General features: G+C 37.7%; 1 non-coding gene across 1 annotated transcript; it reads right to left on the bottom strand.

Annotated features, from left to right (window-relative positions):
• Positions 1–6,089: 6,089 nt before the first annotated feature.
• On the bottom strand, positions 6,090–6,253 carry LOC136309628 (U1 spliceosomal RNA). The gene has a single exon (XR_010726321.1). It is a non-coding gene; the product is annotated as a U1 spliceosomal RNA (small nuclear RNA).
• Between the last annotated feature and the right edge of the window lie 9,080 nt (positions 6,254–15,333).

Raw genomic sequence — 15,333 nt, 5'->3', positions numbered from 1 at the left:
AGGACTGGGCAGCAGAGAGTAGCTGGATCAGCCTGTACTCACCTGTTCAACTTGCACAAGCCCACTCAGGAGAGCACGTGGCTTCACAGACACAGCCACATGGTACTCTGGAAGTCAGACAGTACCAGACCAACACTGAAGGCACCAATTTCATGTTCATGCAGTTCTCTACACCTTACAGCACAGGCCATATTGGCAAATCCCTGTGGAAATTTAAAAGTGGTGATACTGAAATTTCTAGAACTTCTGCAAAGGGTATGAATCAGGCTGCCTTTACCAGTAAATGACTGTGGTGACTGAAGAAGTTTTATCTATATATATGCATTCTGGCCTTGGATGGTTTGCTCAGTGGTAGAGCCGTCAGCCTGGCATGTGGATGTCCTGGGTTCGATTTCCAGTCAGGGCAGACAGGAGAAGTGACCATCTGCTTCTCGACCCCTTTCCCTTCTCTCTCTTTCTTTCTCTTTTCCTCCCGCAGCTATGGCTCGATTGGTTTGAGCAAGTTGGCCCCAGCTATGAGAATGGCTCCATGGAGCCTCCACTTCAGGTGCTAACAATAGCTCAGTGGCCAAGCAATGGCCCTAGATAAGCAGAGCATCGCCAGTAGGGTCTTGCTGGGTGGATCCCAGTCAGGGTGCATGTGAGAGTCTGTCTCTCTGTCTCTCTGTTTCTCCTCCTCTCACTTAAAAAATAAATGAATTAATAAATAATAAATATATGTATTCTAACTCTTATTGTACCTTTTTTACTCCTTTGGCACTTCAAGGTTTCTTTCCTTTAAGGATTCCTAACAAGATATCTTTCCTTTAAAACTCTCAATGTCCCAGGCTACATCCCAAGATCTCTCAGGCTGTGATCCAAGAATCAGTATTTTTTTAACTTTCAAAATGTTGCCAAGGTTGAGAACAATTAGTCTATACTTATCATTGTAAATTCTTCTTTCCATGATTGATTTAGGACAAGCATGTGACTCAATTCTTACCAAGTATGAGAAGAAGTCTCTCAGGGTTGGGGGGTGGGGGAGTGTTGCTGCTAGGAAAACTTTCTCACCTCTTTAAAATTAAAAAAAAAAAAAGACATAAGAAAGAATCCTCTTTCTTCCTCTAGACATTTTTTATATAAATTTGCTGCACATTTTGTGACCATGACAGAAATCAGCTTAAAGGGTAAAGGTGACTTTGAAGAGATCAAAGAAACTGAAAGAACTTGAGTCCTTGATGACATCTTTGAGCCACTGTATTACCTACCTTACAGCCTGCCTGCCTCTGTGTCTCCTGTAGAATGGAAGACATAAATTATCCCATTGTGTAAGAGGGATGGATGGGTGGTTGGATGGATCGGACGAATAGAGAGATAGATAGATGATAGATAGATAGATAGATAGATAGATAGATAGATAGATAGATAGATAGATAGATAGCTGTCTCCTTCCAAAAAATGTTTGGAAAGAGTTAAATTTTAACTCACTAACTGTTCCTATCTTAATTATCAGTTCATAACTAAACAAAATTAGCAAAAGCCATCTGGAAGTACAACTGGCATTCACGATAAAATATTTCCTGAACAGAAATTGGAGATGGGGCAAAGTATATGGTAAATTAGAAATCATTGTATACTAGAGAGTAATGACAAGTAGCAGAGTGTCACTGATAGGTGGCTTTCTTCACATTTTGTATGTGGTATAAACACTAAGGCGATTAAGATGTTATTAATTTGCCCATGCAAAAGGGAGGTTGCTAAGAACTAAAAAAATCTTGCACAATTATGAGACATACATCATTCAATGAGAAATGGTGAACATTCTTGAAATAAAACCATTATTATATTAATCTAGAAACACTGAAAATTTAGGTTAAATACTCTAAAATAACTTTCCTTTTTAAGTATATTTGAAAAGATTCTCCTCTGTTTGTATTCTTTTACAATGAGGAACCATCAAAAATCCTTACATATCTGTCTGTTATGATGAGTTGTCCCACTGTGTAATGCACTTAGAGGTATAAAAAGCGATCTGAAATGTGATTTCCTACAGTAAAGTCATCTATTCCCATGGAGGAAGCTCTGAATATCTCTCTCTATCTTTTGGCCACCCATGAACATCTCAGCATCCCTGACTATTAGACAAGGTTGATAATATGTAAAGTATTTAGCAAACTAAATCTCAGCTTTCCCTAAGTTATTTTCCTTTTCATGGATGTACACTGACTCTGAAGATTAAAACATAAATAAATAAATAGAAGACTCTAACTTCTTATTCCAAAATGTATTGTCAGTTCCTGTAAATTTCTACCTATCAAGCTAAGATCAAGCAAGTGAATGTCAGTGGGTTAGTTAACTGTCAACAATGTTGATTTGGTTCCAGTTTATGGAGCCTGGTTTTCAAATCAGGAGTATCACATAAGAATGTTAACTGTGAAGGTGAAAACGAATCCCTGGTCTCGGCTTTCTTCCTTTATTCTTCCTTTATTGTTTTATTCTTTGTTGGACCTCCTTTCTTCTTCTTTCTTTACCCTAGGTTGACCCCTGTCTGTCCCTTCGTCTGATTTCTCTATTTAGTGTCTTCCATCTCCTCTTTCTACACTCTCCTTTTCAAGTCTCTTCTTTTTTTTTTAAGACTCTCCTCTTTAAAGACATCCCCTGCCTCTCCAATCCTGCCTTTGTCACCAGCACCGCCACCCCATCAACCAACACGCGATCACTGCGTTCTCTCGTTACCCCCTCACTCCGGCACTCAAGGCCTGCCAAAGGGACCTGGCCGAGAAAGGTGACAGTCTCACCTTAACCTAGTCTGGCCTATCAAAAATAAAAAATAATAACAATTCAAGTGTGAGCAGAGGCAACTGACCTTAGAATTTTAGTAACTTTGTGGAACAACCGTCCAAAAATGCAAACCTAATCAGACCCTCGTGCTTACTATAGAAGCAAATGTTTCTGTAATGTGTCGGGAATTTATTGTTCACCAATACCCCTTCATATGAGTGGGAGAGATGCCATTTGCCACATTAGATTACTTAATTAGGGATTTTTTTTTTAAAAAAATCCCTAGGATCAATGTTTAAAAAGAAGGAAAACAAAAACATTTCAATAATACAGTATAATTAAAAGATGAAAAGTTGGAATAATTACAGACTAGCAGCAGAACGGAGCTGCTAGTGAATTACCTTGGAATGCAGCTAGATGGTGCTAGAGCGTGTGTATGGGGAATTGCAGTTGCGGAATAGAAATCACTAGTCAAAGAGATGTTTCCTATTTTTTAGGGTATGGGACTCTGTTAAGAATAAAAGAGATTACAATAGTTAGAATTTATTAATCTAACTCTTTTGAGAGTGATATTGTGCATCTTTGGAAGGAAAGAGACATCCATTAATATTTATTTCATACATCCTTCGACCTTGAAGTAAGACCATCGATATTCACATTCAGAAGTTTTATCTTTTTGAAACTCTTTTTTTTTTAAAGCATTGCTCATTAATTAATAGTATCAACATGTTTCTGTATCTGTGAAATTCTTCAGCAGAGATAACGTTTTTTAAAATCCCCAAGTTCTTCGGGATTTAGAGCATTCTGCCAGAAGCTTCTCTTTGATGAAACTGGCAGGCACCCAGCGGATTTCTCCACATTCTCCTTCCCAATGGTACAACTTCTAACAGAGCAAATCAAACACATGGTTCAGCTCCTTTACGCCGCACACGTTCAGTCAGCGACTACTTTATAGCTAACTTTTTGGAACTGTGATTATTCCATTTTAATTACTGATTTAATTTAATTGTGTACATCTGTCCAGGTGCTTTGAAGTTGAAGCGAGGCCGCTCTCATCAGCAAGCGCCCTCGGGAGGTGATTATGCTACTCTCATCTCAGTGACATGCAGTTAAAATGGGTCACAGAAAAACTCCTAAACAAAGAAATAAATAGATTTAAGTCGTTTGTCTGTTGTATTTAGAATTAGTTCTTAAGAGTTTTTACTTTTTTCAGAAACAGGTTTTATTTTTCTTTCGTGTTTTTTCAGTAAAAAAAATGTTTTGAAACTATCTATAGAACACGAGATATAGACAGATAGTTATCACTGCCTCCAATTTCTACTTGTACAACCTGTGCAAGAATCACAGAATTACCATTTGTATTCAATATGTGAACACCTCTACTCTATAATTAATCAATATAACAAATATAATATGTAATGTACATATGTTCATGCCCATGCTCAGAATATATAACTACTTTATATGTAGCTAAGAAAAACAGTAAAATTAAAGATGTATCACTGGTCACCCACATACACCCACTTTGTTCTTTAGAACCCTATGGAATCCCCAGAAGTGCCATTACTTCAAAATATCTCATTTAAGTTGCTGTTTTAGCTTAAACTTCTTGCCTTTATTTTCAATACTTCAGTGAAAACCCCACGATAGCAGGGAAGAGAAAGCAAAAGAAAATTTTCTTCTGACCTTTCTCATGGAACTTGCTCATAAGCCAATATGAAGTCAATGTATACTCCAAGCACCACATTCCTGTGCTCACCAAGGTGCTGATGAGCCCCCAGCCCCCATCCCTCTGTTGCATCTTTTTCCTTACTCATTCATCTAACATTTATTGAGCACCCAGTTGGAGCCAGGCACTGTACTAGGCAATGAGAATTCAAAATGAATCATAAGCCATCCTCCCTGACCTCTAGAAATTCACAATTGAAATAAATAGGTAGATACCCAAACAGATAAATACAATGCAATGAGATTAATGCCACAGTGGAGATTGGTATAGTGTATGAATAAGAACAGATAGGCTTCTTGGAATAGACAATGTCTGATTTAACCAAAAACTAGGTGTTAACAGGGTAAATGTGGCAACCAGAATGAAACCTCGTTTTCTTGTAGAAGTCCGGAGAAGGGAATTGCAAAGACCATGGAGAAAGAGAAGTATCAAAAGAAGTCAGCTCTCTAATAGATTCCACTCACTCCATATGCTAAACTGTTTCCAAATTTAGGAAGAGCCGAACACAGGTCTTAAATATAATCTAAGAGCTGAGTAATATCCTATGTGAAACTTATATTTGAGACTTCTATTTCTTTTTGTAAAATTAAGAAGTTATTACTTACAGGATTGTTTTAAGCATTAAATTAGTGAATGCACATAAAACAATATTCAGCACATTGTAAACATTCATTTCCTACCACGTTTTGTCTACATCTTATGGTACCTAGAATAATGCTGGAAGTGGAGTAAGGAGAAAAGTCATGAAAAATAAAGTATTGGATGTGAAGTCAACTCTACCAATTACTAAACTCTGTAATCTTGGCTCAATTAAGAAACTTTTCCAAGCTACATTTAAACCATTAATAAAATTGGGATGCTATGACTACCTATACCTCCCTAGACAGAATTATTGTAAAAATCAAATGGGATAATATATATTACAGTACTTAAATAAATACAAGGCACCATATATACTACACGAATTTTTTTTATAAATGTTTATTAATGTTAATGGGATGACATTAATAATTCAGGGTACATATATTCAAAGAAAACATGTCTAGGTTATCTTGTCATTAAATTATGTTGCATACCCCTCGCCCAGAGTCAGATTGTCCTCCGTCACCCTCTATCTAGTTTTCTCTGTGCCCCTCCCCCTCCCCCTAAATCTCTCCCTCCCTCCCTCCTGCGTCCTCCCTCCCCCCACCCCTGGTAACCACCACACTCTTGTCCATGTCTCTTAGTCTCGTTTTTATGTTCCACCAATGTATGGAATCATGTAGTTCTTGTTTTTTTCTGATTTACTTATTTCACTCCATATAATGTTATCAAGATCCCACCATGGATGTGAGGGCGATCTGGCTGCGACATCTGTCACCCCATTGATCGCCAGGGTTGATTCGGCTGATCTGGCTGGCTAGGCGGGTGTCCCCTTCCTCCCTCACCGCTCCATGTGCGTCCCTCCCGAAGCTGCGCGCTCGGTCGAAGAGGACGACCTTCCCCGCTAGAGGAGAGGACCGTTCTTCGGTCAAGGGTATACGAGTAGCTGCGCTCCCCTGCTAGAACCTCCAAACAAGTCTCAAGCTACACGAATTTATTTATTTTATTTTATTTTTTTCAGGGGAGAGCGCGAACGCAGTCCCCCACTACCACAAATTATGCAGTCGAGTTTCCCACATTTGGGGAAATCGCAGGGGTCAGCACATCCGGAGTGCAATGGATAAGCCTCGCCCTGGGAAAACCACCTTCGTGATCATGGTATCTCCCCTGCCAGGTAAGTATCAAGCTACACGAATTTAATATAAATTTATATTAATATTTTTATTAGGTGTAATGCCAATAATGAATGTTCATGACAGAAAGTAAGAGAGGAAAATGTTACTAGAAAAATAAATATATTTGGCCATTTTTGCTCTAGAATCAAGGTCAGAATAAATGTGATTTTAAAACACAATGACTTTAATAGTACAATACATTTCTTTTTTTTTTGCTAGTGAATTCAAGATCAACATATGTTATTTTCAAAAAACTATTTTCATATTATGTAACTCAGCACTTAAGAAAATGATATTATTGCCTGACCAGGTGGTGGCGCAGTGGATAGAACGTTGGACTGGGATGCAGAGGACCCAGGTTCAAGACCCCAAGGTTGCCAGCTTGAGCACAGGCTCATCTGGTTTGAGCAAAGCTCACCAGCTTGGACCCAAGGTCGCTGGCTTGAGCAAGGGGTTACTCGGTCTGCTGTAGCCTCATGGTCAAGGCACATATGAGAAAGCAATCAATGAACAACTAAAGTGCCATAACAAAACACCGATGCTTCTCATCTCTCTGTGTTCCTGTCTCTATCTATCCCTCTCTCTGATTCTCACTCTGTCTCTGTAAAAAAAAAGAAAAGAAAGCGATATTATTAAAATAGAATGACTCTTAAAATCAATAAAGGAAAAGATAAATACCATAAATATAAAAATAACCAAAATATGAGCCAGAATTTCACTAAAAACAGAATACCCAAATACCTATTAAACTCTGAAAATTTGATCAAATTTATTAGAAATCAAAATGGAAATTAAAATAGGTAAAATTTATTTATCAAATTGTTAAGTAAGAAAAATAATTATAATTTCAGAGTAGGCCAGTACATAATAAGGATATGGCTTTCACACATTTCTGGTGAAAATAAGAAATTGGAGCCATCTGCTCAAAATGAAATTTGGAAATACTATACATAAGTTTTTTAAATGATTTTTTATCAGCCTGGCCAGGTGGCTCAGTGGATTGAGCATTGTCCTGGTGCACCAAGGTAGCAGGTTTAATTCTTCCTCAGTGCACATATGTAGTTGATGATTGCACAGCTAAAAACTTGATGATAAACTAAAAGTCTAACCATGAAGTATTTTATTAATTATGGTGTATTTATATAATCATATATATTTAAAACTTTTTTTAGGATTATATAGCATCATAGATATGTATGGGACAAATTAAAAAGCAAAATTAAGTTTACATTATGCCACTTCTAATATGTATATATTTGTTCCTTGGAATAATGACTTGAAGAGATACAAATACATACTATAGTTACCAATTATATCAGTTATGTATTGCCATGTAACAAATTATCCCAAGATTTAGCAGCTTAAAACAACATGCATTTATTATCTTACCATTTCTATGATTCAGGAATCCAGGCGCAGCTTAGCTGGGCCCTCTGCTTCAGTGTCTCTCATGACATTCCAGTCATGTTATCAACCAAGCCTGAGGTCTCCTTCAAAGGCTTGAGTGGAGAAGAATCCACCTACAAGCTCACTTACCTGACTGGTGTGAGGACTCATTTCCCCAGGGAGTGTGGATCTGAGGGTTCGTTGCCAGTTGTTGGCAGAAACCACCCTCAGTTCCTTTCTACGTGGCTTCTCCAACATGGTAGCTTCCTTCATCAAAGCCAACAAGAGTAAGTATCTATAAGCAAGACAGAGATCACAATCTTTTCTTACTTAATCACAAAGTAACAGCCCCTTAATATTATCATACTTTGTTACTAAAAGGGAGGGAATTCACAAAACTAGGACTATTAAGAGGAAGGAATAATTGAAGTTTATGTCAGAAGCTGTCTACCAAATTAGTGAATACCTCATTTTCTTCCATTTTTATGAATATTATAATAAACATATATTTCATAAGCTACAAAAAATTGTTAAAATGTATAATAAATTAGCCAATCCATTAAGAAAGCTATTGGGAAAGATATGTTAGAAAACTGTGTCCTAAGATGCAATAATAAAAAATACACTTATATTGCCTGATCAGGCGGTGGTGCAGTGGATAGAGCATCGGACTGGGATGCAGAGGACCCAGGTTCGAAGCCCCAAGGTCACCCAGCTTGAGCGCGGGCTCATCTAGTTTGAGCAAGGCTCACCAGTTTGAGCCCAAGGTCACTGGCTTGAGCAAGGAGTCACTAGGTCTGCTGTAGCCCCCAGGTCAAGGAACATACAAGAAAGCAATCAATGAACAACTAAGGTGCCTCAACGAAGAATTGATGCTTCTCATCTCTCTCCCTTCCTTTATGTCTGTCCCTATCTGTCCCTCTCTGTCTTTCTCTGTTTCTGTCACACACACAAAAAAAATACACTTATTTTTAAAGCTATTATCCAGGAGAGTTTAAACATATTAAAGAAGAAAGGAAGAAAGAGAAAATGGGAAGACCCGAGAGAAACAGTGATAAAATTACAAAACACTTAATGAAAAATTGGATTAAAAATTATAACAATGCATTAAAATAGCTTTTTAAGTGAAAAACAGCTATACAGAGAGATATGAAAAAGTAAAAAATGTAAAATAAAATATATATACCATCATATTGTAAATTAAGAGCGACGTCTTTACCATTGTAACTAAGCTTCACTTAGACATAGTCATAAAGTGAAAAGATATTTTACAATATTCCTAATAGTTTATATTCCCTGTAGAAAAATTAGTGAAACAAACACCTTTTAAAAAGTAAAATAGTCCAGCTCTACTTGACCAATGAAAGATTATGCAAATTATTTTCTCAACTCAAATTTTCTCAAAATAAATTTTAAAAAATATCTGACCCATTTATAGCAATTTTCTCTCTTTCCCACAACTGTTATAAGATAAATGAAATTATACAAATCTAAGCCGATTTCCTCTTAGACTGAAATGTGTCCTTACGCTGTAGAAAAACTCTTATGGGGAGAAAACAGAGCTGTCTGTGAAAAGAAAAGACCTGTGTTTCAGGCCAGACAGTTTATCTGATTAAGGAAAGAGAAGAAGGTTTACAGTCAAAGATTAATTCTCCAGCACCACACAGTAAGCTCTCCAAACAGGATTTGTGTCACTCCAAACTTCGCTCACAACAGTTAGAAGACTTTTCAGTCCCTGGTGGTATACCTAACTGATTTTGGGTTGCATTTGTTTGGCCCAATCACCAACAAAATGTTATGAACAAAGACCAAGTCAAACATCCCTACTGCTGGTGCCAGACAGAATCAACAGTCAGGGTGTACACTGCACTGCCCACAATACACGTGTAATTGAAAACCGATTTTACTACATGAAATACAACTATCGATTTTAAAATAAATGTATACATGGTCCTTTGTAAGGTCCCTCTTCAAACATATGAAAAATCAAACTATACAAAGTTTTAATGCTGATGAAATAAGCTGGTATGAAGTGCAGTTTGCTAAAGAACATAATCACTCCAAGAGAGGTGATAAGGGAATAAAAAATCGTTTATATTGGATACAAGCTGACCATCTTTATAGTAAGTAGGTAAACAGATATCCAAGAGCCATTCTAAAACAGAACTTCAGTTTTCCCCTCTTAGGTTTAAAAAAACTAATAACAGAAGTCAGAAATAGAATGCTGCTATGTGTCTTTTACCTACGAACATTATCTCTTGCCTACAAACATTAAAGATATTTAAGAAGTAAGAGTTCAAAGACCATAAAGAAAATGACTCCCGTATTATAACAATGCCGAAGAGTTACTTTATCTTTATCTCAGCAATAACATGCAAAGACTTTTTCTAACATATAATGTTTCTCTTAAATTGCCTTCATTCGAATGGGTTTGTTTTAGGGTGGGATTTTTTTTTTTTTTTTTTTTTTTTTTTTTTTTTTTATGTAACTAAGCTGAGATTGAATCATTATTAAAGTAGCAACTGTAGTTCATCAGCTCAGTTACCCAACCAACCACAGACATTCCAAATAGGTGAACTGAAGAAGGAATTAAGCTTCAAATTGGAGTCAGGACATCAATTACATTAAAATATATGACTTTTCCTTTCTGTGTGTATCTCAGTGACATAATCAGATTTATGACCACTTTTGTTCAAATTTTATAAACAAGAACTTCATCCACACATAGAAAGAAAAGAAAGACATCAAAATAAATTTATAATGACTTTTAATTTGAATAATTCCTTATTCCACCATGAGACCTAGCCCTGACAATTCCTATCTGCCCACCCAGTGAGTTCAGCCATGTCTCTGTTTCCCAAATAATTTGACATTTGGACTCTGAAACCTAATATGGCTAGATTTGACTCATGGTTCTTCAACTTGCCACTTGTAGAACCATAGGTCAGATATTCACTGTATATGTAAAACATAAGCATAGGAGTGTCTTTTCTACAAGAGTATTATGAAAGAAGGCAGGTAAATTATTTAACACAATGTCTTACGTATATTAAAACATTTAATATTGTTTTATAATGTTAATTATTTATTTCATTACTTACATTGATGTAATAAATAAGTTCCTACTGGTACAATTTTAAAAATAACTTACCTTTATATCAGATTTCTCATACCCTTGCTTTAAATTTGTTTAACCAAATCCCTTCAATAGCTTTGCTATTAAAAATTATTGAATAAGATTTTTTATGTAAGCCTGATGCTAACTATAAGGAAAAATCCTTTAGTAGATACATAAAAGATAAAGAAAAAGGAATTAAAGAAGAAAACTACAAAACAAATCACACAGGAAGAGAAGAAGAAAGTTAAGAAGGAAGTAAAACAGTCAGAAACTAGTTAACAAGATGGCTCAGTGAGTCTTTATCTATCGATAATTACTTTAAATATAAAATTATTAAATTTGTCAGTCAAGAGACACAGTGTGGCTTAGTATATTAAAAACAAAACAAAAAGAATGAGATCCAACAATATGCTGCCTTCAAGGCTGTAGGTACTGTGGCGGCTGTGTAGTGGCCACGCAGGTTTTCATTGAATTCGGAGAGATGGTAAAGAAACAGTGGAGCCAATAAATAATGGGCCGTTCCTTTATTTAAAGTCTTGCACCGGCCAACAAGCAAACATACAGGGAAAACACTTCCCTCTTCATTCTGAGCTCACAAAGCCCTGACACATTCTCCGGTTCCACAACCAGGAGAATCTTCTCCGGTTCGTCCTAGATTCAAAGGCCCCCACAAAGCCCCTCAACTCTGGTTCCCCATCTGCACACCTTCTCTCTCTCTCTGCCAAACATGGCTTCTTTCTCCTTCTCCTTCTTCTCTCTGCCAAACTCTCTGGCACGAAAACCTCTCTTCTAGCAAACATTAGAAAAACAATGGCCCCTCCCAAGCAGGAAGGTAATTTGCAATTTCACAGAACACATATACCTGGCACTGCCCAGCCCCCAATGCAAACTATAAGTGAGCAAACATAGAAATCATATTTTACAAACTTATTTGACCAACAAAGGCACACTCTGTTTTTAAATTGAATTTATTGGGTTGACATTGGTCAATATAATTATCCAGGTTGCAGGTACCTAGTTCTACAACATATCTCTGTACTCTGTGTTGTGTGTTCGCCCCGTTCATAACGGGGTGAACTAATGTTTGTATTAATTAATTCAGTTACGATAATCATTTCAAAACGTATCAAGCTATCACATTATATACCTTAAATATATAGAATTTTTACTAGCCAATTACATCTTAATAAAGCTGAGGGCTGGAGAAAGAATTGTTCATTTGCCTATCAGGTTGAAGCCAGGCACAGGAATTAAGGCCCAAAAAAGAAGAAGTTAAATAAAATAAAATTTAAAAATATCAGGCCAAAAGAAAAATAGAAGGAATAAAATGACAATTACACTTTTAAAGAATGTTTTCCTTAAAAAAAAATCATCTTATGAACTGAGTGGTTTGACCTCACAAGCTATTTATAAATGGTAGAGTCCAGTAAATAAAGACTCTCAAACGGTAAACACCATACATTTTTTCCAATTATTGACACTTACACTTAATCCCTGGTGTCTCTTCAATAGCTATCTTTCTACCAAAAGTCAAGTCAACCTAAATCCACTAAATTTATTCTGAGTGTTTTTGATTGTGATAATAAATGTGTTGAATATTATATCCTGTGAGGAATATTCAGTTGATAGATAGTAGATGTCTTCTCTGCTATTCAGTAACTTTTCATCGCATGGTGTTTCTCTCTTAATTACATACGAAATGGAGGAATAGCCTATCTATGGCAGTCATGCAAACTTTGAGAAAAAACAGAAGTGACTTTTCACTTTCATTATGTACTTTGAAAAGAAAAGATAGACATTGCATAAGTGTAAGATTTAACTTTGTGTGCATGAAAAGCACTGTGTTCATCCAGAGTCAACAAACATCTACCAGGCATCCACCACTGGCCTGGCAGTGAGCTAAGTGCCAGGATTCTTTTGAGATGCCCTTGGGAAGGGAGCATGGACAGAGGAGCTAGAGAGACAAGGTGAAGTCTCAAGAGGAATGAAGAAGCCAGTGAAAATATGTCCAGTGCTGGTTAAGCCAAAGGAGTTATTTCTATTTGAAATTATTTGCTTTGTTCTAGTATGCCCTGGCTCAAATGGACAATTAACTTTACTGTTTGTTTGTTTTTTTGTTTGTTAGTTTTCATATATATCAATTCTTTGTGTAAGTGTACTTGTTTAGTAGGTTAGTTCTTGGTTAGGGTTAGCTTCTGGTACATGGTTAGAGATAGAGAAAATCACTAATTTTACACATCTGGATTGTCAATGGGCTGGAAAAACAAGGATGTGCAGATTGGTGAGATGATCCCAAAACTGAACCAATTCATAGAATTATGAGTTTACAACAAGATAACTATGTTGGGTGGATGGCACCATATATTAGACCTTGGTCCTTGAGTTTTGGCTAAGAAAGAATTCAGAGCCAAGACTCAAATAAAAGTAAAAGTCTCATTAGAAAGTCACAGAAGTTGGCCCTGGCCAGATAGTTTGGTTGGTTAGAGTATTGTCTCAAGATGCAAAGGCTGCCAGTTCAATCCCTGGTCAGGGCACATACAGAAACAGTTCGATGTTTCTCTTTCACCCTTCCTCTCTCTCTAAAATCAATAAATAAAAAAATTATGAAAAGAAAAAGAAAGGAAGTCACAGAAGTAGAAGAAATAAACCACAGAAAAGAGTCAGCTAGACTGTGAGGTCCCAGGAAACAAATTCCAGAGGCAAAAGAAGGGCCCTTGGAGCTTAGAAGAAAGGCAAAGAAAAGGCCCCTGAGGGAAGAGAAGGGAAAGGCATGGTGCGGGGAGCATCTGGGTCCTTGGTCTTGAGGGCTTTTATTTGGAGGTCTCCACGGAGGATCTCAATAGAATAATCATCAGCTTTCCGGGTATGTCTCCTCAGGGTCATGGCCTCCACTGATTGGGCAGTGCCAGGCAGGGGTTCACAGTCATTGCAGCTGGCTCTGATGTCAGCCTGGCATCACCCCACCTGGCCTGGCTGTCTTTCTGGGCCTGGAGCTGAAAAACAGCTAAGGCCTGGATGGTATCTCTAGGTTTAAGAGAGTGGTCGTGCAATGGCTTACATGGGCATCCTGTGAAGCTATGCTTAGGCCCCCTCCTTCTCCTCTCAGGGGGTCGACCACAGGACTAGTGACATGCTAGGAGAGGTAAGGTCAGGGGAGGGTCCCAATCGCAGGAGCAGTGATATGAAAGGTCAGGGGATCGAAACCACATGACCAGCGATTGCTAGCAGAGGAAAGGTCACCCTGAGGGTGAGGTGCCATCTTACAATTGTCCGTTGTCAGGCACCTGGGGCTTTCCATCCTGCTGACTTCTGTACCTCGCTTATTGTTTCTAATCTGCTCATACCAGTCTACTACATCAGCTATAAAGAAATAAGCATCTTCGTAAGTACATATATCTGGGAGTACAAGGGGCATCTTGGCTCCCATAGAGTACTGACAGTTTTAATCAATCTTATCAAGATTTCAAACAAACAAGAACTATGTATGACATGTGGATTACACAAAAAAATATCAAGTAATTATAATCCCAATTATATCCAATGGGCTATCGTCTACATAATTATAATTATAACCCAATGGGCTCTAGCCTACAATGCCTCATATTTAACCTTATATTTTAGCTTGGCTTTTTCCCTCTCCCTCAAAAAAACAGAGCCTGAGAAGAGGGTTTGCTTGGAGGTAGTTTCTATGAGGTTGAAAGGCCAGGGAACCGGAATAGGGGGATTAGAAAGAAAAAAGTTGGCCCTGGCTGGTTGGCTCAGCAGTAGAGTGTTGGCCAAGAATGTGGATGTCCCAGGTTCAATACTTGGTCAAGGCACATAGAAGACCATCTGCTTCTCCATCCCTCTCCTTGTTCCTTCTCTCTATAAATATATCTCTCTCTCTCTTCCCCTCCCACAACTATAGCTCGGTTGGAGCAAGTTGGCTGTAGGCACTGAGGATGGCTCCATGGCTTTGCCTCAAGTGCTAAAATAGCTCGATTGCTGAGCAACGGAGCAACAGCCCCAGATGGGCAGAGTGTTGCTCCATAGGGGGGCTTACTAGGTGGATGTCTGTTGGGGCTCATGCAAGAGTCTTTCTCTCTGCCTCCCTGCTTCTCATTTAAGAAAAATAAAAGAAAGGAAGGGAGAGAGGGAGGGAGGAAGAGAGAGAGAGAGAGAGAAAGAAGAAAGAAAGAAGGAAGGAAGGAAGGAAGGAAGGAAGGAAGGAAGGAAGGAAGGAAGGAAGGAAGGAAGGAAGGAAGGAAGAGAAGTAACTTTAATTCAATGGTATGGTGTTGCAATGAGTACTGTTACGGACAATCAGGCCTCAATTCTCCCGAGAATAGGGTTGCCAGATTTAGAAAAGGAAAATACACAACACTCAGCGGAAACTGAATGTCAGATAAACAGTGCATTATTTCTTTTATTAGAAGTATGTTCCATGCAATATTTGGGACATACTTCACTTTTAAAAAATATCTGTTCTTTATGTGACATTCAAATGTATGTGGAGTCATATATATTATCTGGCAATGATAACTGGGAACTCTGAGCAACTGTGTATAATGTGTCTCAGATTATCTGCCCAAAGACGTGAAAGA

Source organism: Saccopteryx bilineata, chromosome 6 (genome assembly GCF_036850765.1).
Source record: "Saccopteryx bilineata isolate mSacBil1 chromosome 6, mSacBil1_pri_phased_curated, whole genome shotgun sequence".
Classification (NCBI taxonomy): Eukaryota; Metazoa; Chordata; class Mammalia; order Chiroptera; family Emballonuridae; genus Saccopteryx; species Saccopteryx bilineata.
Note: the sequence above shows the minus strand (reverse complement) of the source record. Positions and strands in the feature narration are given on the sequence as shown.